The following is a 7,681-nucleotide window of genomic DNA, read 5'->3' on the forward strand; positions in this document are numbered from 1 at the left end:
TAGCTTCATTATTCCTAGGTGTGGTTTGGGCGTAACATGAATAAACCAATCAGAGCGTCATCCAACATTCCCTTTAAAAGCAGGTGCGCAAGTTCCCTTATGGATTGCTATTATTATGGCGTATTTACCAGGCGCACGCCAGGAGCGGTTCACAGCCGAGGAGACTGATGTTCTTGTAGAGCAGTGAAAGACAGAGAAGTTGTGTTGTATGGGGATGGGAGAAACCCACCCAAAATAGCGTCGGTTAAAAAGTTTTTTCAGTTTTTCAGTCGATTTTTTTTCCTGGTTCTTGACGGACAAACCAATTTTGTCAATGTCCTTATACACATCTATGTCTTGCCACTATTGGGCAAACAGGTCTGATCAATACAATTAGCCTGAATAATTGGTAAGCTAGATTTATGCCTATTTCTTCACATCTTCGTGGCACACCACAATGATTTCCGTCATCTCATGTGTTAATATTTTTTTAGTGTAACAATTTATGATTTGCAAAAATAGCTGTTGCATCTGTGTAGATTACATGAGCAAAGTGTATGCGCGTTGTGCACGCTATACATTATGGTCAAGCATGCGCCCTTAAAATAGCATAATGAACAACGCGCAACGCACCACTGACTTTAGACTAGGTTTTTTTCTGGTCAGAGACGCAGTTGTTTAATGGAACAGCAAAATAGCACCAGGGATTGTTTGCGCCGGAACACGCCTCCTTTTTGCGCTGAACCGCCCAGGGAGCACAAGTTCATTCACTAGTTTAGCGACGTGCTTCTGTGGAGGGAAAAGCGCGCTTTGCGCGGGTGCAAAATAGGAATGACACATGCGTCGGTGGACAAAGTCAATTGTGCTGGGTGCAAGATAGGGCCCTGATAGTCCGGGATGGAGTGATGGTCATTATAAAGAAGGAAATGACACAGAATATTATGTTGCTTTAAAAAGTGCATAGAGTTGTTTTGTTTTGTTGAAATGTTTTCAGTGTGTGCATCTAATTTGAAAAAAACCATGATAATATCGATAATTGTGATCATTTGATCACTATAATCATGATATGAAATTGTCATAGTGTCCCATCCCTAATCGACACATATCAAATATCAATATTTTTGACAACACTAATACATTTTAAATGTGCATATCTACTTTTAGTCTATTAGATCAAAAATGATGTCCAGGGACCAGTAGGGTTTGTGGAAAATTCTGGAAATATTACAAAATAGGACAGTCAGTGTTAACCTGTGTAATTAAAATAAATATGAATTAAATATAATAAAATATTTAAAAGTATTGTTTATTTATTTATTTTACATTTACTATATTATTAAATTATAATAAAATAAAATAATTATTCTGTGTTCTAGAATCAGCATGTTTTGATATCACATTATTATCTTTGTTTTTCTTTACATGAAAATATATCGTTGCCTTTATATTTTAGAAAGGGGGTCCCTTTCAACTTTCCATCGAAACATTTGAATATAGATCTAGCAAGTGCTGTAAATCGGAACATGTGACATGAACGACCAATTTAGGTTTCAATATTGTGCATGTTTGCTTCAGGATGATAGGTTTATCACTGCACACGTTCTGATATTCCCTGATATCCAGCCAACTAAACATTTAACATGCTGAAGGTCCTGGGATGATGTACAGATCAAATGAGATGATCATAAAACATTTCTCAGTGTCACCCATTAACTTTGTTTTAAATATTATGATTTATACCAGGGATGCGCTTCAGCCCAGCATACGCAAATATTTTTATATCAGACAACAGAGTCGAGTTGATGAAGGCGGATCTGTAGTGGCTCCTCAGATCCAACACCCCTGCCTCCAAATTATTGCTACGGCCCGTAACCTTGAAAACTCCTGTTTGGAACATTTTCACTCCCATTTTTTTTTCTATCGCTGTTTGTGTTGACAGCCACTTGGCACCACGGATCATTCAATCTATCAAAGCCTGTTTTTCCTTTCCCTCTTCTAGTTTTAAAAGAGCACCTCAATGGCTCCCGGAGAAATAAAAAACAAGAGTGGGAAGCTTTAAAGATGAATGAAATAGTATTGCTTTTGAACGGCAAGCTCTATCTTTCACTCTGTACCTGCAGAACCCCGTCAGCATTTATTATTAATGTTTGTTCCTGAACAGGTTTGTAATAAAGAATAGGTGCAGTAAGTAGTATAAAATATTGATTTTATACATTTCCTTATGAATTTTTGTTCTCTGGCATGATTAAATTTTTCATATTTGCTGCACTTTAGCGTATCCATCCCTATTATGTGTGTGCGCACCACTTATGTTGTCAATTTTAGGACATGAATTATTTAGCACTGTGTATATTTGTATGCTTCATTTTACAAGTGAGTTGGTAATGTTTAGATGGTACACGTGTGTTTAAAACTCTTAAATGGTTGCGCAATGACTATTATTATTTTTTGTTTATTATTTTTTTTTGCATACAAAGCTTAAAATTAATTATTATTTAACTGAGAGAGTTGACATGCTCTTTTAAAATATAATGTAGACAAACCATTTCTTAAAACTATGTTGCAAGTACAAGTCTTTCAGAAATGCTCACATGACATTGGAACTAAGAGCTCATTAACATGAACCTGCCAACATTACAAACTAACATCGATTCCATCATGTTAACCAATCATGACAGAGGTCATTTGAATAAATTCATGCATTCACTAGGGGGCGGAGCGTGGATTGCATGCCAATCTCCATTGGCTCGTTTTCAACACACTCGAAGTAGATTGGTCTCTGAAATCAGATCCCAATTCGTCGGTCAGTTCCGACATACGTCTCCGTTCCCTCCTTCAGGGAACGAGGGTTACATACACAACCAAGGCGCTTTTAAGACTGGATTCCATTCACGTTTTGTTCCAACTAGTTTTTTCTATTCAGGAAGCACTTTTTTTTTACATAGGCATTCAAGTGTTATTGAAAACCTATTTTGCTAGAGCTGAAGTACCCCTTTAAGACCTCTATATTCAAATGACCTCTGTTATGATTGGTTAGCATCATGGAATCAACCTAATGTGTAAATGTGGGCAGGTCACAAAATCTATCTATCTGGGCTATCACCAGACCAAGCTCAATTTAAGATTGAACATTGGTCTGGGGAGTCTGCTCTGTATTTTCTACTGCACAAGAGGAGTGATCAACGGGCATAGTTCAAATAACTCTGTACACAATTGGATAGTCCTTCAACCAATCAAACCACAAGAGGAGTGATCAACGGGCATAGTTCAAATAACTCTGTACGCAATTGGATAGTCCTTCAACCAATCAAACCACAAGAGGCATGATCAACGGGCAACGACCCATCGCTTCTCTATCCATCATCATGTTAAACCCGCCAATAGCGCGCCAGTTGGATAAGCCAGTCTGTGACTGGTTTCTGCAAAAGTGTAACAGAAGCAGTAGAAATGAAGGAATGTACAGGTTTCCAAACTGGAAGATCAAGCAAGTTTACTTTCATATTTTTAAAAGATACATTAAATTAATTATTTATACCTTTGCTTGTTTGCCAGAAAACTTAAAACAAACTACTTCTTTTACAGTTGCATTTTTATTTTTAAATTTATAAATTGTTGTTTTTATTAATTCAATTAATTAGACATGCTTTTGATTAGCCTATTAAAATTTAATTGAACCCTTAAAAACAAATCCAGAAAATATAAAACACAAAACACAAAATTTGGTTAAGAAATAAAACAATACATTTATTTCAGTGTAACAATTGTCCACTGAAGAGGCGAGGTTGAGAACCCAAGTGCAGTTTATTTATACAAACTAGACTAGACCAGACTTACACTCAACAAACACTCACCGACAACGGGTTACATTGACAATAACCGACAAAAACCATAGCAAACATGAGGGCTTAAATACACAAGGGCTAATGACAAGACCCATAAACCAATGACAACATGACACAGGAACACATGATGGCATAGAGTCATATGACAAGGGAACACATGATAGGTGTGTTCGACATCGGCTGCGGCTGGGTGCATGCGATCGGCGAGAGTAGCCGAGTGCAGGCGGGGAGGAGCTGCAAACGGAGACGTGAAGTCGGACACTTTCTGCTTCCCGTGGTGACGCTTGAGCTGTGTTTGCAAACTATATCACAGCTGAAGTTAAATAAATGCAATATTTCTTAAATACACAGATGTTTCAAATGATATTTTCATTCAATACTTTATGTACTGTCTATTTGGACAAGATTAATGTTCAACATATAAACCTACACTATCAATGAAGTGTTGTCAATGGTTTTCATCAGTTTTAGTTGGATAAACATGATGATATAACATCGCGACTACATGAAAAGAGGTTTTACTGTTATAAATGAATGATTTGTGAGCATTAGTGTAACATAAGGTTTTAGAATAAACCCGAAACATTCGTGATCGCTGCCGGCTACTCTCGAATCGCTCTCGCGGTACTTTGTTGACATACGTCACAGTCACGTGCAGTCGGCGCTGTCTGAAGTCGGACAAAATATCTAACCGGCATGCAGTGCTTCAAGTCAGTCGCCGATCGGCCTGCGCATCGCTGGGTGAAGTCGAAGAAGCCTGTTGGCATAGAGTCACATGACAAGGGAACACATGGCAACCAGAAAGTGCATAACAACATGACAGTGAACATGAAAAACTAAAAGCAGGAACCTACACCAAAACACCATGTGACACATAGGGCCCTAAACATATTATTTTTGATAAACATTGAATAAATTGTTGTTGAATTCTATAAGTTTCCTTATTTAAATTAATTAGACATGTTTTTTGAAAAACATGTGTAAGCTAATTGAGGCAAAAAATTTTAAATAAAAAATAAAGAAGAAAATTTAGGAAAAAAAAAAAAAAAGTAACTGTAACGGCCCGGAATGGAGATGCACACGTAACACAGCTGACAGGTTAGGATTCTGGGCCTCTGTTCCCCTTAGTTACCATGGCTAGGAGCCGTCACGTCGAAGCCGCCGCCCCCTCGTGCTTTGGATCCGAGAGAGAAGCGTGTGCGGCCGTTAGTCCCCGCCCATTACTCGCCTTTGGCTTGGCTTGCTCAGTTGGGGACACACAAAATTTGTTTTACTAAATGTCCAAATAAAATGAATTACTAAATTAACTGTATCAACTATATCAGTGATGATCAATTGAAATGAGCTGATGACATCGGCATTTTCTCCAGAATGACGGTACTTTTTTTTTAAAACAATTTTAAAAAGCTGCAAATTATATTTTTCATTTTAAGATTATTTTAAAATAATAATATAAAAAAGAGATTTTTGAAGTAAATGTAATTATTTCCATACACATTTAACATAATCCAGAACACCACAAAGTCGTTTTTACGTCCCATCTGGCATGCCTTAATGAAACAAAGATGCTGAAGAATATGCCAGTTTGATTGACAGGTGTATGATATTGAGCTATAATGTAACAAAACAACTAAATGTTTTTACACTTACAGTTGTGAACAATGCAATTAGCATGATGTGTCCCTGTGATTAGAGTCTGTGAGAAGCTGAAGGTGTGAATGGAGAGCAGAGACACTGGAGGAGACCTTGAGCGCTGCTCTGAATGGAATCGATACGGGTTGGGGAAGCCGATGTCTATCAGCAGGGATCGATTTACTGTGGCGGTGCATCCTGCTAACATCCAAAGCTGCTGAAATAGCCTTTATGAATATTAAACCTGCCGAGGGTCGATAGCGGGCCACAGTTCCACACGCAGGCAGACAGGTCACACTCACTGCCTGTTTGTGCGCAGAAGAAAGACATGTCTTACACAATCTCTAATGGGTGCATTTTGACAAGAACATTTATGGGTCATATTTTGCCCCTAAAATCAAAAGTAAGAAATAAGAGAATAGTTGTTTCGCCAATAATGTCACCAAGAGAAATTGCAACAGCAAAAAAAAAAAAAAGTCAGCCATTGGTAGATCACACGTCACAAACACAGAATGTGATTTTGCGCAAGACACACACAAAACAAGTGAAATGTCTCTGCCATGTATTGAATTTTTATCTAAATCAAAAATCCTAATTTAAATTTTGTTCAGTTCGTCTATAAGCAAATAACACACTATAAAAAGGTCTCCAATTGAACATTTCATTGAACTGATCACAGCTAACATTCTCAGTTGGTCAAATTGAATTTCTGTGAATTAAATTGCATAAATTTACAGAAATTAAATTTGGCAAACTGAAAATTTTTGATGTGATCAGTCACTAGATTTTTTTTTTTTACAGTGCACCCACAGAAAAAATAAAATAAAAGCAATTTGTTTCTTTAAATCATATTTTCGTGTTGTTGAGCAGAACACTAGCATTAATATATATATATATATATATATTTTTTTTTTTTAGTACCTAAATAAATAATATAAAAAATATGGTGCCTATTTTAAAAAGACATCATAATAAACATTAAGGTATTTCAGAGTGAATATTTATGTCTTTAATTACACTAATAAAGTAGATGAAACATTGACTAACAAAATGTTTTTAGTTTTACTTTAAGTGAAAATTCATATTATAGCTCATTAAACTGTTTTATGGTGAATTTAAGTTCTAAAAAGCCGAAAAAAAGCTTGTATCTAAAGAACATATACTGATAAGATGTAACTTGATGCAAGTGTGTTTTCTGATAGCAATGTTCACCTACCTACCTGATCATGATTCACTGTATTCTTAAATGAATGTGACAACGAGGCAAAAAAGGTTTGCATTGTCTACATATTAAGAGTACATTTGTGCACATTTTAAAATAAAATAATATATATATATATATATATATATATATATATATATATATATATATATATATATATATATATATATATATATATATATATATTAGGGATGCAACAATACAGTTAGTCCACGGTTCAATACATACCTGGGTTTTTAACCACGGTTTTTCAGTTCGGTTCGTTTTTTTTCTATTCTATTCTATTCTATTCTTATTTATTGCAAAACTCTTTCTTTATTATACTTAAAAGACTTGAAAAGCCTAACTTAAACTTAAAACTTTACCTAAAAAACCCTTGTACACATTCCCAGTGTATTGTATAATATAAAATAAATATATATTTACAGTGGCAGCTCGGAGATGTACAGTAGCATTTAAGTATGAAATTGAATAAATAAATGTAGGTTTAAATATTTTATTACAATTAAAACATTTATTAAAAGCTACTGTATTAAAGGTCTTTTTTTTCTTCTTTTTTTTTTATTAACATAATTTTAGAGGTGAACTGTCCCTTAAAGGACAGCATGTTCTCTATAGGCTGCTGCTGTCAATTGAAGACCTGCTCACATCTCATATTTAGACGCACGCGATTTTACTTTCACTTTAGACATAACCGACTGTGTTTATATGTTCGCCGTGTGTGTGTTTAACAGTATTAGCGCAGTAAGACTGTCCAGTAATCACGTGTTTGACAGACGTTTAGTGCGCGCTCAGTGCAAAACAGTGGATAAGCGAATGAAATGTTTAACCGGCAAGGCTTTAAAACACGGCTAAACCCCCTTAACTTTAGTGCATATGATTGGATATTTGGTCATATCAGCGCGTAGACTCACGGGCACACTCAAACAGAGCCGAAATAAACTGAGAGGAATATTTCAAACGGAGAGAAATGGAAATAATTAATTAAATGCAAAACTGAAAAAAA

This window comes from Pseudorasbora parva, chromosome 6, assembly GCF_024679245.1.
Source record: "Pseudorasbora parva isolate DD20220531a chromosome 6, ASM2467924v1, whole genome shotgun sequence".
Taxonomy (NCBI): domain Eukaryota; kingdom Metazoa; phylum Chordata; class Actinopteri; order Cypriniformes; family Gobionidae; genus Pseudorasbora; species Pseudorasbora parva.